The following is a 21119-nucleotide window of genomic DNA, read 5'->3' on the forward strand; positions in this document are numbered from 1 at the left end:
TTCGAAAGCAGTTTTTCACGGAGGCATGGTTATCTATTGATTCCAGACAAGTGGAAATGATGGAAGGCAGTAGCTGCAATTAAGGAACAACTTAAATTGTACATTTCTTTAGTACTATGTGTTGGAATATTGCTTCATCTATTGCCCTGCATGTCATGGCCGAAGTAATTACTCTCTATGAGGGCAGCAATTGCAATTAAGGAAACAACTTATTGTAATAAGTTATTGTTGCTCAAGACTGTAATTACGATGTATTATCTTGCAAATCAAATGAGAGAATCACAAACTGCTCTTTGAGAAGGCAGCATTGGCAATTAAGAAGACAATTTCTCATACCAGTCGTGGAATACTGCACCAGCTATTATCCTGCAAAGTGAGCATTTATTGGAAATTTATTTGAAAGAAGCGAGCCATTTTGAAGGATATTTCATCAGGATCATCATCAGGAGGATATTTGGAGCCAAGATGAATCCCCATTACATACCTGGGAACCTGATCCCGATAAGACACAGGCAGCGCCTCAATCGCCCTCGCCGGGTGACACTGGCTAACGTCGATTTCGGGTAAATATGAAAGCTTCTCTCACTTTGAAAAAAAAAATGCACAGTGTGATAATTAATGAAGTTAATCAACCCTTGTTCGAACACGATGCTACATGTACATCGCTGAGCCATGGACGTATTTCCATGGCTCATGTGTTCGAACAAGGGTTGCTTCACCCAGGAAAGTGGGAGGTTAGAAACCGTTCAGACATGGTGATACAAAATGCACCACTTGCTCATACTGTACATGTGGATTAATATTTAAGTTTATCATAAAATTGAATTATTTTGGGGCTTGTATAAGAGCGTAATTTACTTCAATAACTGTTAAATGTCTACTTGAGCTTTATCATACAATGGCTGTTCAAGCCTTCAATCACTGGCAGATCCAGGGGGAAGGGAGCACTGCTTGTGCCCCCTTCCCCCCTTTGTGAGCCACACTTTTTTGTGGATGAAATTACCTTAAATTTTTCATGGAGACTTTTTTTTGTTTCATTTGCTTGTCAAATTTTCCTTTAGGAAAATGTGCCCATCCCCCCTTTGGAAAATCCTGGATTTGCCCCTGCTTTCAATCATTAAATATATATATTAATACATTCAAGGATCTATAAAGTTTATTCATTCAAGTTACCTGTGCATTTTTTAAAGGAGTTCTTTGCATTTTTCTCTCCTTCAGTGTGCAAAAATGATTATCAGTGAAATATGTGTTCTTTCGAAGAGAGCGCTTTGGTATCAGTTGCACTTGCACAAATCATAGTTTCACATCATATTTTAAGGCTACATGTACACTTGTGATGTTATGTTAGAATAAAGGCCATATTCTTGCAGTCTTCGTAGCAATGTTAGTAAGGGTTTGTTTTACACTTTTCTGCTATAAATCAACAGGCAGTACTGAGAGCCAAAAAGATAGATATAGGAGTGATAAATTGTAAGATGTTTGTACATCGATCTAAGCAAAGTAGACAGTTGACAATACATACAAAACGTAATTTCCTTTGCCATTATATTATCGGCCTTCGGTTTACTCTCCACCTCTTTCATGGAATGAAAAATTACCTGCAATTTTGTAAGATTACCCCATAATTTTGTTTTTTTTTGTTCAATTGTCTGTGTAATTGAAATCAATGCTTTGATCAAGTAAAGAAGTAGGTCTTTTCACTTTTCAGTATGTTGCTTGTCATGGTCTTCAAAATCACCCCCTTTTGCTCTTCCAAAGGTCTATTCTGGTTGATGTTCACAACTTTGACCAGGATATATGCCGATACTAGCTATTTTTTTATTCCATTTTCAAGTTGTTTGAACTATATTTACTTTAATTTGAACAAGAGGCTATAAAACATTGTTTGAGCTCCTTTCATAATAAACACTGGCTGATCACAATCGCTCGGCAAACATGTATTTCATGTTACCCAAAATAGTATTTTATTTTCCGCTGCATCATAACTCAGCTGTAGACACGTGCGTTTCCTTGACATAAGGTCACCGAACAATATAAAATTGGGTAATAAAATATCACCCTTTGCCCGTTCTTACACCGAATGTTTGCAATGTTTTAGGCTAAAGCAGGATGTTATGTTTTTGTCTGGAAAGTTTGGAAATGGATATTGCAATATATTTTTTGTAATGAAGTCAGAGTTAGACATTTGTTTCGTTAACGGAATAAGATCTAGAATGTTTCGGGATTTATTTCTGACATTTTGCAGTTTGACACATTTATTCATTAAAGATAAATACCAGTTGTGGTATTGATCTCAAAATGAGTTCAAAGAGATTCTAATGAAATTACCACCAAAGTGTTTGTATGTATAAATAAAAAAATAATATGTGCCAAAAAGCTCTGAAAGAAAATGTGTAATTGCTGAGAAATTAGCACAATAAGCATGGAATTCCATCAAGATGTAGGGTATTTTTTAAAGCAATATTAATACACTGTCCCACATATGTTAGTGATCATCAGAATTATCGATTTTGAGCTAAGATTTCTTGATTTTGTACAAGGATAGGATTGCATTAATGTACCAGATCTAGAGCTAAAATATTTTGACAATTAAGCTTGATTTAAAAGACTTTCTTATGAAATAATTGTTTGCTGCAACTACTGTCTTTTTAGGGTTGCTTTGTTTTGCTGAAATTTTCTGCCAAAGAAATTTGGATGATTAAAAACCATTTGCTCTCATTGTTCAAATTCTGAGGACTTCACCTAAGTTGGGCATTACCCTCTTGAACAATAGAAATTCATTATGGGCTTGGTTGCAGATTTTTTGACATATTGGCATGCTAATTTCGGGGCTACTTTTCACAACTTACTATGTAAATTTGCAACATTTGATCAGTTTGATATTAAGATGAATGGGGTTTTCAAGGGCTTTTTTTGTTAGTATCTAGGGCTGTTTTTAACATTTTAACATTAATTCTTTCCATGGATCAGAGAACGTGAGCAGACACCAAAAGAGCATAGAGGAAGAGGAAATGTTATCGACCATGTTTTTCTCCACTCTGTCATCTGGGATTTACAATTCTCCAAACAAACATTTTTCCTTCCAGTTTACAGACATAACGCATCCCCTGACATTATGTGTATTCCCCTGCTGTGTAAAATGACCTACGTGTAGTTTGCAGTCATCTCCATCTAGGCTCTAACCGATGCCGAGATCTATTAGTTGGAACAATTACCCAAACGTTTGGGGTTCGTTTCAAGTAATCGTGCACCGGTTTGTAGAGTAATTTCAGTCTTGAGTCCTGATACGATTGGCTCTAAATTGTTTGTGAGGCTGTATGTGTTTCTAATTCAAGGAATTTAAATGTTTATATCTTTTTAGATCTAGTTATTTGCAATAAATAGAGATGTATTTAAACTTAAGAATCATTTTGTCAATGACAGAGGGCAAGATGGTGATGGTCATTTCCAATTTTGTTTGAATACTTTCTTAAATTTATTATATTTGGTATTTAAACTTGAAACAGAAGAAATATGATTAACTATATATGCTGAATATAAGACTAGCCTGCAGTCAGTGACCTCATGCATGGAATGATTTGTTGGTATGTTGCTTGGCAACCATAAGTAGAGCAATATTGGAGTTTCAGAGGTCCTGGCATAATATCCCCTCACAGAAACACAACACCTGTGGAACATCCAGAGAGGACTTGATGCCCCATTTATTTATGTTGCTATACAAGCAAGGTATCATACCATGTAAACCTGTATTTAAAGGTCAAGTTCACCCAACAACAGTTACTTTGATTTGAATTGATTATAAAAAAAACAAATATAGGCCTACACCCTGTAACCCTGAAATTTCATAAAAAGCAAAAAATAAGAAATGTCCCACTATTCTGCACACATCTTTTTATGCACGCAGATGAATTGGAGAGCATAATAATTTCACTTGGATTTATTTCCATGACCCCTTTTGATCTAGCCCTTTAAGTTTTGGATATAGTTTCACAAACAATGAGGGATAGTTTCACAAACATTTTTTTTAGGAAACGGCAAGATGAAATGCCAATGAGAAGGTTGATTTCATTCAGACACATACACACTATCTCTCCTGTATTGTATCATAGTTTTATGATATATTTTTAGACCTATTTCCAAGTAATGCTTATTGAAACCAGTATATGCATATACATGTAGTATATTTTTGACTGCTGCTACCATTCAACTAATATCGCAAGGAAAATTGAAGCCCCCTACAGACGTATTCCAACCATGAAGCTACTGTTCCTTGCGGTATATGCATCGCCTGGCTTGTATCGATCAATCCTCTTCATGGCTTCGCATTTTTAAGTTGTAACAATCTCGTGCTTCCCCTCTCTTCTCTTTTACCTCGTTCACACTGTTCCATGACAATTGCTCTGATGGAAAATCTGTACGTTAAGCCAAATATAAAACAAAATCTCCAAAAATTAATAAACCCCATCCTATTCTCAACATAATTCTGAACCAAAAACTCTATTACCATTCAAACTCCAGCTCCAAGCACTCTGAGATGTGAAGACCAGAGAAAATGTCGCAGGAGTAAATGTTGTGTCACCATTCACACACATAAAGCGTACAAGGAAGGTGCACAGCACGTTAGCACCAACCAATGTGTTCACCTGATGTAAGACCGCACAACTAATGTTCCTCTGGTGTTTAATTTACAGCGTTAGCGCAACACACATGAATGTTATTTCAACACCTTGTGTAGTGTTAAGTGTTCAAACTCCACTGAAGTGAAGAAAGCATAATAATAATAATAATATGAAACATTTATATAGCACTTAATACAAATGTTTCTAAATGCTGCATACTATTACCCCGGCATTAGCACGGCTACCCTGATCAGGCTCAACGAGCATTCAAGGAATTCCTTCCTACCGGGTACCCATTTACTACACCTGGGTCAAGAGTGGCAAATTTAGATTAATGCCTTGCCAAAGGACGCTAGTGCTGCGGTGGGATTTGAACCCCAGTCCTTGTGGTTCACAGTCCGGAGACTTATCCACTGAGCCACAACACCGGGGCATTGAGCATGCTCAACGGGGAACAGTAAGAGCTCATTGGGAAAGGGGAATTTGTACTTCTTCTGTCTTACCGAAAAGGCCACATTTACCACAGTAGTTTGATGGTACATGTCCACGAATAATTTAGAGATTGAGCGTGAGTGCTCTCACATGAATCGTGGGGCCCTGTTCACATTGAATTGTTGCGATAGAGAAACACTGGTTTGAGATGACTGTACTTCCTGCTCTCCTAATGCGTAAAAACCTGTAGTAAGTGTTATGCATAAAGAACTGTACTATTATTATTATTATTGGGATAAAACATTCACTTTATCATCAGGATCGTATATGATTATCTTTAATTTCAAGTTTATAATTGTTTAGAAATGATACAATAATAACAACAGCTACAATTGATGATTGTAATATGCAACATTTATAGTGCCTAATAATAGCACTGCATGATATTACCCGCCTTAATGAGGTGATTCTATATATTTACCCCCTTTCTTAGCTGTGTATTCTTCAAAATCTCTCCTAAATTCTGAGAATACAGTATGTTTGGAACAAGAGTTCAGAAGAATGTCACCGAAACCTTATCATCTTTCCATTGATGTACTGCACTTAATACCCTTATAATGGATTATGTTGGCATGCACGTACACATTTTTGTGCGAGATAGTTGGAAACAAAAGTTGACATTATTTACTCTTCAAGTTCATATCTGTGAGGTGAAAAGTATAAGGTTTATTTTCTTTGGAACCCCTTGGCAGTTGAGGTCTTGTGTTATTTGCCCTGATTCTTGACTTGTTTCTTGGTAATATTGCATTACCATGGCGATATTGAATGGCACTGACTGGCAAGCTTGTGTGAATGACCACGGACCTTCATGTAATGACCTACCTTTGACCTCATCGATAGTCCTTCTTTTCGCGGATCCTCCAAACATACATAGATATCTTCAGATTTCAATCTCATTGAATTTCATCCTCAAATTCCTTGGCCCATCTTTTTTCTTTTCATTCCCATTAGTCATGAAGGGGTGACAAAATTTCAAGTTGAACTTGAGACTCTTCGTCCCCCCAAGAGAAATTACAAAGTTGCCCTTCTAAATTTGTATTGACTTTGACACCAAAGTCGAAATGTGACAGATATCTACAGGGCAGAAAGTGTTATTTTTGCAAGAAAGAAGAATAATGATTGTGTGTGACTCCAATTTGGTTTCTTATCGGATAAGCTTGATTCATACCAAAGGCAAAAGTAATGATACACAATATTCTAAGTCTTAAAAAAATGTTAACAAACCACTGAATAGGAGGACCCTATTATCAAATAAATAAATGAAATTAATGAAAATACAAACTTGTATAAATGAAAACATAGATTTCATTTTTATCATTTCCATTTCCAACAGTCATTTGCAATAAATTTTGTTCCATACATCTTGATACATAACAAAACGAGGAAAATTTATACTGTATGTATAATAATCAATATAACCATACAATCAGCTTGGTACCAGAGGAGGCTGCTAGATTACAACCTTCTATTATTCATTAACAAAAAAAAACCAAGTACAACATGGTGAAAGTTTAAGCATAAATCCAGTTGATAGTATAGTAAAAAAAGGGTAAAGGGTAACAAAAAAAGAAATAGAAAATAAAAAAAAAAGCGAGATTAAAAGTCTCCAGATTCCCGCCCCGGCACTCACAGCGAATCGTACGGATCAACGGGAAAACGAACGAATAATGAAAATAACAAGTTTGTTCTTGAATAATTCAAATGAATATGATTGCTTTTCTTTTCTTGAAATATTTCCTCAAAGTTCACTGTTTTGGAAGCAACAAGCAACCTACCTGCTTCATGTGATCACTTGGAAAACATTTAAAAGTCACTTGGCACAGCAAAAACTGTGGTGTTAACCGGTGTACATAGAGGACCACACCAGTTATTTTACACCGGTGTTAAATTGGTGGTGTTAGTTTTACACCTATAGGTGTTATTACAACACCTTTTGTTGTTACATTTACACTCTGGTGTTATGTTTAATCTCTAGGGTGTAATTTTAACACCTCAGGGTGTGGTCCTCTATTAACACCAATTGGTGTCAGTTTTAACACCGCAGTTTTTACAGTGTAACAAGCATGGCGGAAATTGACTGACCTCTGTCACAGAATCTTCAAGTAGTAATAGCTTGATATACTATCCTTTCTATGTTATTGTTCAGGTGGTGTGAATGGGAGTGAGGGAGTCAAGTGCCTCTCCCGAGGGGGTTTCTAGGCATATTTTCTGTCACAGTCAGGAGATGGTATTAATATCTTAATCTATATTTAGCAAGTTGTGATTTATATGTGTTATTCTTTCTCTCTAATGTTGTCATTGGTATATAATAGCTGCCACGTGTCGTGCAGTGATATTTTCCTATATAATTTTAAAAATGTAGTTCAATAAATCTTTTATATATATATCTAGACCGCCTTGAAAATAAACGCTAAACCACTTAAACTCTTTGAGTGCCTCTATACTAAATAAACTCTGGTGTTGATTGAACACCAGCCCGGAATCTACATATGTCCACACCAGAGAAGTGTTAAACAACGCCAGTTTGGTTTTGGTCTAACACCAGATGTGTGTATATACAACACCAATTAGTATTAAAACAGCATCTGTTTGATTCCAAACTGGTGTTATTTCAAAACTTCTCTGGTGTGGACATATATAGATTCCAGGCTGGTGTTATATCAACACCGGAGTTATTGCAGTGTATTGGTCAACTGTAAAGTGGGTATATATATATATATATATATATAATATCATCTAGTAGTTTGAATTAAAAATGTAAAGAATTATCGGTAAAAGGCTCGTTCCTATTGGATATTTGCCCCAATATTTAAAAGGTTTTAACTGCATGCCCTAAAGGTTGTCAAAATGACCGTACAACATTTTATCAATATTTTAGTGACTGAATGTATTCTGCTTTTTACACAATTACCATCACAATACTTGAAAAGTTAAATTCGAACTGGTCAAGCTTTTACAAATCACATAGTGAGTTTAAAGTCAGTCTGTCAACTGAACAAAAACTTCAAAAAGTGATGAGGCTGTTATAAGACAAACTTTAAAATGAAAATATTGCAGGCTTCAAGCTAAATATTTTTTTTTCCAAACATACATGTCATATCTTCTGTGGAAAATGTAATTGTTTTCCTGCCAAAAGTACACTTCTTCAGCCCACAAATTTGGCCTATATAGGCCTACTGTAAGTAACTCTAATGTAAAGTTGGCTTCCCTAGCTATACTTAATTTAATACCAAGAATTTCAGAGTAACACTCCATATCAAAGATGCATCTACCGCATCTTCTTGACACACTTAAAGATGGAATGAAATGAAACCCATTAAAACAGCTTGATGCGTACTCGAACATGTCCTTGCCTACTGCGAAAATTTAATAACCGAGATGATTTTCCTTTGGTTGATATTATCATAGGCTTGGGATATAAATAGCACAGCTTTCCAAATATTGACAAACTTAGATACTGTAAGTGTGAGTACAAGGTCCACATAGATCGATCAGGATATACGGTGATGGGGTGAAACGCAGTGCTATTGAGATAAGTGAACATTTCTTTTCTGATGATAAGATGCGAGCAAGATGAACTACACACAGTATGCTAAAAATCTGCATTTCAAAAAGGATATGGGTATACTTGAACAAAAAAAACTGCACTGTAAAAACTGTGGTGTTAAAACTGACACCAATTGGTGTTAATAGAGGACCACACCCTGAGGTGTTAAAATAACACCCTAGAGTTTAACATAACACCAAAGAGTGTAAATGTAACAACCATAGGTGTTGTAATAACACCTATAGGTGTAAAACTAACACCACCAATTTAACACCGGTGTAAAATAAATGGTATGGTCCTCTATGTAGGCCTACACCGGCTAACACCACAGTTTTTGCTGTGTGTATCTTGATTTTTGTATTGGGGTGCTGATGTAAATTAAAAAAAAAAGAGGGTTTCACTATAAAATAGAAGTCATTTTGGTCCAAAAAAATTTGACAAGCAAAAAAAAAAGTTTCACCCATAGCACCCCTGCTTTCCAAAACCATGAATGTAGGCCTGTGCTTTCTTTGTGTATTTTGATAACATTCATGTAAAGCTTTATGTAAACCTCAATGTAATTCAAGGGGTACTCTTACCTTCAGTCAAGTTTTTATTTGATTGAAAATACTGAAAATAGAAGGCTAAAACAGCTCTTTAGAAAAAATGAAAGGTTAAATCTATAAAACTTGAAAGGCTAGAGGAGTGACAACCTTTCCAAATGTTATATCCAACCATGCATAAAGCTGAATCCAACAATTTAAGTATTGAGTCGAACCATTTATAAAGGACAAGTCCACCCCAACAAAAAGTTGATTTGAAGAAAAAGAGGAAAATCCAACGAGCATTACACTGAAAATTTCATCAAAATCGGATGTAGAATAAAAAAGTATTGACATATTAAAGTTTCACTTATTTTTCACAAATTAGTTATATGCACAATTTAGTCACATGCAAATGAGAGAATCGATATGTCCCTCACTCACTATTTTTTTTTTTTTGAATCATACATTATTTCAATTTTTACAGATTTGACAATAAGGAGAAACTTGATTGACCCATAATGGTAATTCCACATGTTCAGAGAGAAAAAACTTTTTTCACTGGACAAAGGGGAGAAAATTAGAATATTTCATATAATAAAATACAAAAAAAAAGATGCTGGATTCCAAATACTTGAGGTTGATCGGATCAGTCATAACTCTTTGAAAGAAGGGGCCCAGATCAATGTAGTTGACAAAGTATGAAAGAAGATAAGTTTCTCCAAGCAATCTGAAGCAGTATACTTTAGTCAAATCAACAAAGACGACTTCAGACCAACAGCAGTTATTCTGTTATATACCAATTACAGACTACAATCGTTTTGGAGTAATTTTCATTGCAACGTGACTGTGGCAGTTATCATTGGTTAATATTGCAACATACAATCTGTTCCCAATATACTCTGGAAGCCATTCTGCACTGAATCTATTTGTCAAGAACAAGTCAGCAGCTTGTACCGGGTAGTGTACACATCTCCTTTTAACACCGCACAAATCAAGCGAGAAGAACCGTATTTGCAAGAATATCTCCTTACTTCACAGCCAACACCAATAAAGCCAGAAAATCGAGACTGATCGGAAAAAGATGAACAATACAGTTTATTGCAAAGATCAAGAAGTGTTTGTTCTCTCTCATTTTGACATTGAAACATGAAGTTAAGAACATGTCTCTTGCCTATTTTTATATATTCACCTTTGCCCATGTTTGCTTATGGTAATACTAGAGCATGTTGTAACCCTTTGGATGGCATAAACATATTATATCCCACCAAGTTCATTATTATCACAGCGTGCTTTGGGTGAAAGCAACACTCATTCATTATTAACTGAACACCAGGTTGCCATTTTGTTGTTGGACTTGATATTGAAAAAGAATATTAGGTGACAAAAAAATTCTTTTTGATATCATTTCATATCATTATCATGATTGGTTGGCTATTTTTCTTTTACCATGGCCCAAAATACCAGCACACTGTAGAAAAAAAGATGTTAAAAATCTGAAGCATGTTGTTTTAGTACATCACTCTTACATATTTTTGAAACAATTATTTAAACTTTTAGACAGTTAGTTGAACTTTTCAATATTTTTTTAACTTTTAAAAATAGTTCAAACTTTTAATGAAACAACTTTTTGAAAACTTAAACAATGGGCTTAACCAACATGCTAAATATTGTATATTTAAATGGCATCTCATATTCACTGGATTAAAGATTTATTAGTAAGCATTAATCAAAATGCAAGAGAAAGGGCAGTTTTGGTTTGCATAGTCAACTTCACACAATACTATTTTATTTTACATTGTAAAAACCATATCAAGGGGAAAATATTAATTTGGTGTCTTGATGCCAGTATAGTTAGATACTTTCTTTAAATTTGCTAAAATGTTTGCCTGGCTATGCATGGCAAGACATATCCGATCCGGATCATCTTTTATTGAAAGCAGTCTCTAGAAGCTTGAACTACTGTACTACAAAGAGGCGGGAAGCAGATTGAAGGGACGTTTCGGAGAGAAATGGTGGCACTCGAAGACAGAGCTAACACTTGATCTTTCTTTAATGTAGTGTATGTTTCTCCAATCTTGTTGTCAAGGACAACATTGTTACCACACTGAGGGGTGGTCAGTTTTTATTTGTATAACAAGGAGGCGGCAGCTTAAAAACCTTTTCCATCTTCAGTGTATACAGTAAGGGGGGTGTCTTGGTGTAGTGGTTACGACTCTTCGTCTTTCAATCCAAGGACGTGGGTTTGATTCCCTGTCGTGGCATGTTTTCATCCAGCAATAATTTCCTCCATATTGTGCTGCCCTCAACCCAGGTGAGGTGAATGGGTACCCGGTAGGAAGAAATTCCTTGAATGCTTGGGCGCCTATATGGCCGCTTGGCTACAGCCAGGGTAATACCTTGATACCAAGTGTCAAGTGCAGTAGAGTATATTTATATAGTAGCTGCGCTCTATAAATAGTCCATATTATTATTATTACTACATTCCTAATAAAGTATCCGTTCACCTCTATATTTAACTCTAAGGAAATCTTCTGTTTTGATTACCTACAGTGACCCATTTTACGAAGAGTTACAACTGTTGTAACTTTGCCATGATGGCAGCTACCATGGTAACGGGGCTGAGCAGCCAATCACAATCAAGGTTACCGTGGTAATTGTATATACTAATGGTAAAGTTACAACAGTTGCAAGTCTCTATGAAAAAGTCCCCAGTTCTCTGAAATATTGGTTATTACCATAATAGCATGTTTTTATAGTCAGCAAATCAACATACATGTATTGTACTTCTTTCTTTATTTTGGTGCGATGTTATTGCTGCACAGTTTAAAAAATGAATATTTCTTGTGATCCATTGTAGCAATATCTTTGTACCTTAGAAATTAAACTTGAAAAAAGCGAGCCCATGCACACTGAATACTCTGCCTCTTCCCCTTCTTTCCGTATTGACATCCTCTCGCTGTTTGAAGTGCTTTTAGGTAGGAAAAGTGACGGTAGGACTGGCAAAGAGGTTGTCATGTTTATTGAGTATGTGGACATAACACCCTCTACTATAGTTGAAAAAGAGTTCATTTTGTTGGTTTGGATAGAGTGGATTCTGGTTTAGGGATGGTAAGCAAATAATCACCGTCGGTGAAGGTGATGGGCAAACTATCAGGAGGCAAGATGGATTCAGCTATCTTTCCGAAGCAAAGCTGAGGAAAAATAGCGTGTACATCCATCTTGCTGAGGAAGTACATGTAATATTTCGCCTCATCAGCTGAAATCAAGAGATGATTACACGGAGAACCATATTTCGAGTTCAATACGTCTCTATAAGAAAAATTCTAATTTTTTTTTACCAAGGTTTCCTTTGAAATAAAATCTAATGAGACGATTATGATTCTTTTAATGCTAGCGCGTATGTAAATTGTGCACAAGCATCCCAGAAATTGCTCTAAATAGCAAGATTTATTGTGACCTCACAAAGGAGTTTTACCATCACAACAGAACAATCGAGTTGCAACCCACTTTTATCTTGTGCGAAGTTTCATCTAGATCTAGATCTTGCTGAATTGTCACTGCAGTTGATGGAGAAAGGAGAACCCCCAAAAAACTGAGTGGCAATGACCTCTTTACTTCATGAGTACTCAAACTAATAAATAACTCGTTATGGCCCTATAGGCGGAAAAAGATTGAACCAAAAAAGGTCCATCACTGGGAGTGATGATTGATGGGGAGACTACCCTTTATCACATGACTGACTTCTGACCAATCCTATAGCAAGATTCTTAGACTGCAGAATAAAAAAACACTTTTTTTTGCTTGTAAAATTTTTCAGGAGATGAAATATCTTTCATTTTTGGACTGATGTCCTTTTCAAATAGGCTTTTATGGATGTGGATCTAAATCCTACCACTAACACAGTAGAGTTCATTGCCTTGATTTGGACGTCAAGATTGTTGACAAACAAAGCTATTTTTTAACTTTCGGTGTATGTGGACTTATCTCCTTATACAACTTACCTATTACAGAACAGTGCATGGATGGACTTGAGGGGAATGTTTTCTTGTTTACAAAATATGCACACATGTCGCCTTCTGCCTCTGAACTGCTGTGGGTGTTGAGCTGGTTGTGATAGGTGGTAATTGTTTATGCGGTCTATTACCCCTCTCTTTTAACCTGACTGGGTATATGTCATGCTTGAGTGAAGCACGGGTAGGGAATGTACTTTCTTCGGGATGCGATCACGCAGCCAACAGTTTCGTAGGGTTGATATCAGAGCACGATAGCCCGAACATGATCTCTCGTTGGAATATCGCATTTTCATCGCTGACCATAGACAAACCCAAAGCCATGTTACAGCGAAAACCATAAGCTTATATACACGCGGTTTTGTTATGAATTGACAATTACTTTTTATGAGTTGACCGACATTAGTTTAATAGCCAATTATGATATTATCCAGGTGACACGACATTCACTCCTGCGACAATTGCTCTGGGCTTAATTTTGTCTAACATTTAGGGTTGCAATAGGGTTTTATGTAAGGTATTGGGTAGGGTGTAGTGTTAAATCTAGGGATGAAGTTAGTCATTCCATTAGTGTGTGGAATTTACAGCTCAGAGCAATTGTCGCCAGAGTAAATGTCATGGAACCATTATCCAACTTGATTCATATGTATAACTTCCTTGTGTGGTAATAATCTTGGGTAGATGTGAAAGTAATGGCCTGAATTCACAACCCACGGTTGAGTCCATGGTTTATGCAGATTTTCTGTATAAATTACGCTTAATTTAGCGCATACCAATTCTGATGCGCGCTTTTGTCACAGTGCGCCAAATTGACGCCTGTTACCATGGTTAGATACGCTATTTTATCCATAAGTCCACTCTTCGCACTGTGACAAAAGCGCGCATCAGGCTTGGACATTTTTTTTACATGCACCCGATACGCGCTAAATTAAGCGTAATTCATATAGGAAATCTGCATAAACCATGGACTCGACCATGAATTTTCAAAACCTCCTTTATGAATTCTGGCCAATGTGTGCAAGAAAGTAGTAAGTGATCTGTCATCCCAAATGCTCCTCTCTCATCAAATGTTTAACATAGAATGTAACCTTGTTTTACTTTCCATACCTTGACCTTAGTCATTGAAGTCTTGGCCTTGGCCTCGAGTGTTTGAGCCTTGACTACAACACTGGTTTTCACAATATACAAAAAAAATCTTCCTATAAAGCCCGCCTTGAGAGAAAATGAGTGTTCCGGAAATGATGTGGATGAGAGTGATTGCATTGACCCACAAAACACCCGAAGTAGCAAAATGTATGTCTTTTATTTCCAAACTTGAAATGGCAGGGGCATCTAATTGTGTGATGACGGGTAATAGATCAAGATATCTTTGTATCAATCAATTGAACTACTTCAGAGTCTTGCACCTAACCCAGGAGTCACTTTACACACTCGATTCAATTTGCACTTCATTAATGGTGCCCATTAGACATTGATAGCTAAGGAGGATGGAGAGCTTAAGTAACACCGGGTACCTTTCCACTGGTGTGATCGCTTCAGTATTGAGTGATTGTGAAAAATGATGGACACAATGAATTTGTGTGTATTATTGGTTTGATATGGACTGAAGTTTTGGGTAATGGGAACTGGCCTCTCTTTAAAAATATGGTTGTCCAGTCACTAGTGCAAATATACTTTACATTGATGATCATAAATATAGTCAAACATTTTAATTTGGTTTATATGTTCAGTTCAGTAACAATGTGCTTTAGTTTATTATGAAATCACCTTTTTTTCTCTTTAATTTTCAAGCAGTAATGTTGATACGTTTGTTAACAATTCGTCTTTCCTTTCTTTCTCTTTTCTTTTGCATATTGTTACCTGATGGCTACCTTACTTCCTAATTGATACATCAATAGGTAAGTACTGTCGTTTTAAGTCTACATGTTCTGATATCGTTTCTTAAATTTTTAATTGTTCGATAATTGACCTCTCAGGTTCTTATGATAAACATCTGCATGACCGTTTTGTGTTATCACAACTGTGAAAATATCATATGAAAAAATGGAAAAGAGAATCATTGCCATTAATTGGAATTCAAAAAGTCATCGTTTTATTTTCATGGTGAAAAAAGGGGATTGTATTGCATATAGTTCTGTGTAATTTCATTGGTATGAAGCACAATAAGTGGCTAAATGTCTGTTGTTGATGGAACCATGTGAAAACCATTATTATAACACAAATGGGGAAATGCAAATGGCACTTTAAATCCCCTGGGTAGGGCTCCACACTAACCCTTCCCCCCCTACTGGTCCAACCTGTTCATGTCAGACCAGTAGATATCCAGTTTTCCACATTTTACTGGTCCAAACCTTAAATTTACTGGTCACCCAAGATAAAGAAAAACATTTAGAAAAATGTATTGCCCCCCAAAACATACAAAGAAATAGTACACTCACACAACATAATTCATGAGAGCCCCTTTTTTAATGTTTGAGAGGCATTAATTTACAAGAGGAGAAAATGTCTGTATCAGTTTAAGACATTTTTTACTGGTCATGTCAGACCAGTAAATCTGGCTATTTCTGAAAAGTTACTGGCCCGGCAGGAATTTTTACTGGTCTGGGACCGTGAGGCCGGTGCTAATACTAATAATAATAATAGTCAGTTCTTGTATAGCACATAACACATGAATAAGTCTCTATGCGCTTCCAAAGGACTTGGATATTATTACCCTGGCTGTAGCTCAAGCAGCTTTTACGCGTTCGGCATTTCGAGGAATAAATTCCTGCCAGGTTACCAATTCACCTCACCTGGGTTGAGTGCAGCACAGTGTGGATTCATTTCTTGCTGAAGGAAACTACGCCATGGCTGGGATTTGAACCCACAAACCTCTGTTTCAAGTTCGGAGACTAATCCACTGGGCCACAATGCTCCACATGCTAGTGTGGTGCTAGTGTCGGACCTAGTGGTGCTAGGTGTTAGTGTCGCATGCTGCCCTGGGCAGGTTAATGAGAGGGCCATTCAACCTGACACCCTAGGCCATGGTGTTGAATACCCTAGGATTAATTTAAGCTCTGTAGTATAAGTTAGGGGAGCAATAGGATTGAATGACTTCACATCTACTTCTGATTTCAATGCAGTATCAGTCCTTAATCCCTGTAGATTAGGTTAGAGATAAAGATTGCAACACTTCTTTTTGAGGAATTCTAAACAACAAGGGGCTTGTATATCATCTCATATTCAAAAGTATTAATACTACTCATCAAGGACGGTATTAATTAGTGAGAATGACACAATGAAGTACCTTTGAAAGATTTCCAACCGGCCCCCGACATAGTCACGGGTGTTTCATAGGTAACAGGTAAAGTGTGTGATTATTCTAATACCCAAGCAAATTTATTTTTGTTTAATGGTTATGTGGATCATTGCTTTTTGAAGAAACTTCCTTATCTCAAAAGTGTGACCATTCTGTAGAACTAGTCATAAATATGAACCATTCGCAATTTTTTGTGTGTGTTTATAGCTAAATAAATGACTGGTCATGTGATTGATTTTAGCCAATCATGTTGTTAGAAATCCCTATCACCTTTTTTTTAAAATGTAGTTCAGTCCTACTTATCCAGAATACTCCAACCTCCCCTATAAGTCTGTGAGTTTCATCAAAATGAAGAAAATGGAGGCATTGTCCATCTGCATTTCCTAAACATGTACCCTTTGAAGGCAGTGACATTTGGTAGCAATGTCTTGGATATCAAGCAGGCTTTCTGAATGTCTGATTTTCATGTTCCCTCACAGCGAGATTTATAAACCCCCTTTTAGTTGATTTGAAGTAACTCTGTCATCTGTATTGCAGTGCATGTCATGCATTAGCGATTAATCCCTGATGCACTGTTTGGAGTTCACTCAGTGGAGATGGGAGAGTGGGTGGGGTGAGGTAGTGGTGGTGGTGGTGGAAGCTGGGGGGGGGCACTGTAGAAATTTGTATTGGTTGTCTGCATTTACCTTTTCTCCCTAATGATCCATAACATGGCTAAACCATTCATGAAAGTTCAGCTAGAAGAAGGCATTTGTTCATGCAAATGTTGAATTATGTCTTTGACGTTTTGTTGACACTTTCCTCACCAATCATAGCCTTGCGTTTTGCAGAATTTACTGTGTGGTCTGCACCTGTAATTCAACGTTACCAATATTAACTCTACAATTGCATTACAGTGGTGCATTGTGATATAGGCCTAATTGTTAAAACATCCATTTTAATCCACTTATATCTGATAATTGTAAAATAATGGCATCATTTTATGGGGGAAAGTGTATGTTTCAGTGTTTGTAATGTTTCCTTTTAATTATTTGCACATGGTATATAGCAATCCCCTTAAACAAAATTACGTTTTAAACAGAGAAAACATGATTCGAGGAGGGGGAGAGGATATTGTCGCTTGAACACAGTCCAAGTCTTTTATGACAGAAGTCATGTCCTGTATGCTTGGCCTATTTCGAGGGATAATCCGTCGCCAAAGAGATTTTTGTCTTATTGCCCTTGGTGTCTGGACATCCTTCCCATCTCTAGAACATGAAGTCAATGAAGCAGAAGAATACTTCAAATGGACCAGACAGTTTTAATGACCTGTACTTTGACTATTCCTTATCCCCTGTTCACACATAAGACTGAAACATAGAGAAACTGTTTATGTTTTTTGTTATAAACTAATTAAGGAGCAGAGTAAAAGATAAATGAAGGCGACAAGCAATTCTGTCCTCATGACAACCAAAAAAACCATACAATATCCCCAATAGACTACTGAAGTGTGATGTCACTGTCATGGCAACAAACCGACTGGTTCTAAACAGAGTCGAAGCTGACGATTTTAATTCATGATATTCAGGAAAGCACAGTAAAGTGCAATTTTACATGTTTTTCTTGAAAATACCCGAAACTCACCTCTTTGTTAATTCATCATGATCATAAAGTGAATTTGAACATGTTTCCATATATACAATCATTGAAATGCAGAATCAAGTCTGCAGAGTAACATAGTAATATCAAATATATTGAATCCTATCTTCTTTTTAAAATTCAACTCGCATCATCCATGGAATCTGGGTTAATTATGGTATACGATGCCAGATATCCCACCAAAATATAGATGTGAAAAACTAAACCGGGTCATCCAAATAAGTGGAGTATTTTTCTTTGTGCGATTGTATATAGCAGCAATTCCCTTGATCAATTATGATATTGGAGTTGCATCGTGGGATACAATATCTTAGTTTATATGTGTTATCAAGAACATATAAATTGGTTTATATGTGCTTCAAAATAAGAAACAAAGCAACAAAAACGTGAGAAAGAAAGAGTTACTCTCTTATTCTTCTTATTTTTTTGTCTTTTCCTCCTTTCTTTCTATATCGTTTTCTCTCCACATGTTCATCTTTCTTTCTTTCTTTCCTTCTTTCCTTCCTTCGCTTAAGAGTGTAATAGTAACTAAAGGTGTTGAACTTACACCAAGAAATTAACACCAGAGTAAAAATGACTGGTGTAGTCCCAATCAGCACCACATGCAGTTTTGCATTGTTGAATTCTTTGTATCCAGCTCTCCGCAAACTGTCAGCTCGCAAAAGTGACATTCTAGAAAGTATCTCTTTAGTACAGTGATGAGTCCTCCAAATTACCTTGTTGAATAGTGAATCCCCCTTTCCCCTGCTCTTTTCATCTTATCTTTGCCTCTCCCTGGAAACATCATCCCTTATCTATTTTAAAAGTAAATTAGAACATTCTACTTGAGGAGAAGCCCACACTTCTTATTTTCCATCAGATCGCCATGCATTCTCCGGTGGGCCCTTGCCCCCCTTTTAGGTGATCTAGTTCCTCTCAATCTGTTTCATCGACATCCAATCACGAAGACCACTTCAATAACCACTTTTTTAGAAAGAAATCACCGGAATCGGGGTATGACTTCTGGCTTTAAGCCCATGGCTAGGGTTCTTTGAAAAGATCTTATCCGACAAATCAGGTAAGAAAGATTTCACCGCCAAAATACCTTTCAGTGGACAGGACTAGGGTAGTGATCCCCAAGAAAAAACCCCACCAAAATAGACAGGAAGAAGATATTATAGCTTTTTCTTGAGAACAACATATCGTGTCCGATAAGGGAAAGTGGGACAGAAGTTTGAACTTTGATTAATTGCATAGTCTGGGGTAGATATGAGAGATAGAGCGACAGACAGACGGATACACACATACAGAGAGAGATTGCAAGACGGGGAGGAAAATTCTGTATTTTGTCCATTTCATATTCTCTGATTATTGATGTTTGGGACCAATCTTTTTAAAAAAATTTCTTTTAAAGGGGAAGTTCACCCTGACAAAAAGTTTATTGTAAAAATAGCAGAAAAAATAATAAAAAATATTGCCGAAGGTTTGAGAAAAATTCATCAAATAATTAAAAAGTTATTAGAATTTCAATTATTTGATTTGTGACGTCATATGCGAGCAGCATTCCTACATAGCGAATAGTAAAAAATCAATGAAATGTCATTTTCTCAGAAAATTGAAAATGGTTTTCACTGCAACTTTTGTATATCAATAGACAAATCATTTCACACCCGATCATGAAAAGAAAACAAAATTAAGTCATCAGGAACCATACAAAACTAGAAATTCATAATTTTATATTACATAACACATGGGGCAGCTGCTCGTTTATGACGTCACAAATACAAAATTTTGAACTCTAATAACTTTCTTACTATTTAACGGATTTTCCTCAAACCTTCACCAATATTTTTTACTATTTTTTCTGCTATTTTTACAACAAAGTTTTCTTCAGGGTGAACTTCCCCTTTAAGGATTAATTATCCGATGAAAAAAAATATGAGAATGAGGGGTATATTATGAAATCACCTAACAGAAAAAAAAAAGAGTTTGAAGATTGAAGAAAGCACTTTAAATCAAGAAAGGTTGAGATATCAAAGTTTTTGATGAGGAGGTAACAGGAAAAACAAAAGCAAGAAAAACATTTGAGGAAGAAAATTGTAAAGGGAGAGAGAAGGAGAGAAAGAAATACTGTATGGCACTTGGATAAGCAACTGAAAAAAAGAAAATCCAGAGACGTAAACATGAGGATTTTTGTCATAAGAGTAGAAATTGTAACGCTATCGATGATGGGATAAAGTGGTAGTCCCCTGACGAATGAATGGACCCCAATTATACTAGACAGCCAAGCAAACACGCTCAGATCTTGATCACCGACTATCAGACATGCACTTACCTGTTCAGAAATAACTTCACGTGAGAGTCTCTTCCACTGGATTATGCTCTGGTAACAGCACCCTTGGTGATTTCGCAGGTTTTGATCATCAAACCGTCCTGAATTCCCCCCCGATTGGGTCGTATTTCCTTGCGTTTCTTAACAGCTCTTGTAAGGTTCGTTTTCGCGGGCACGTCGGCTCGTTAAGCGGCTGTTTTTGTAGCGGGAGTAATGCGGGGAAAAAAGAATGAGATTAATGTCCCCGTGGAGATGGAGGTATACTAGCACCAGAAGCAGGTGGGGTGAATTACCATTTATCCGGAGACTTCAGATCAACACGTGCTTGATGTATATCCAGCAAGATTGGAGAGCAGTTCGGCTTACAGTCGATGGCTCAAGTTCTGATCCCCAAAATAAAGAAAACTTTGGAGACAAGATTTTTTACAAATTGGTCAAATTTATCTTCATTCCTTCACTCCAGTTCCATGGGTATCTGCAGACTTTGAATAATAGAGATGATTTGTAAGATAGGGATAATTTGCCAGAAATATATTTGATAAAATGAATTGTTTCCATATTCTATTCCATTGCTTCAATGTCTGAAGGTAGAATAAAAAATTTGCTGTTTTTTACAAATAGCCTCTTAATGATTCTTTTCTTTTTAATTGCAAGAATGGGACTTAAACTTCAAAATATTT

This window comes from Lytechinus variegatus, chromosome 11, assembly GCF_018143015.1.
Source record: "Lytechinus variegatus isolate NC3 chromosome 11, Lvar_3.0, whole genome shotgun sequence".
Lineage (NCBI taxonomy): Eukaryota > Metazoa > Echinodermata > Echinoidea > Temnopleuroida > Toxopneustidae > Lytechinus > Lytechinus variegatus.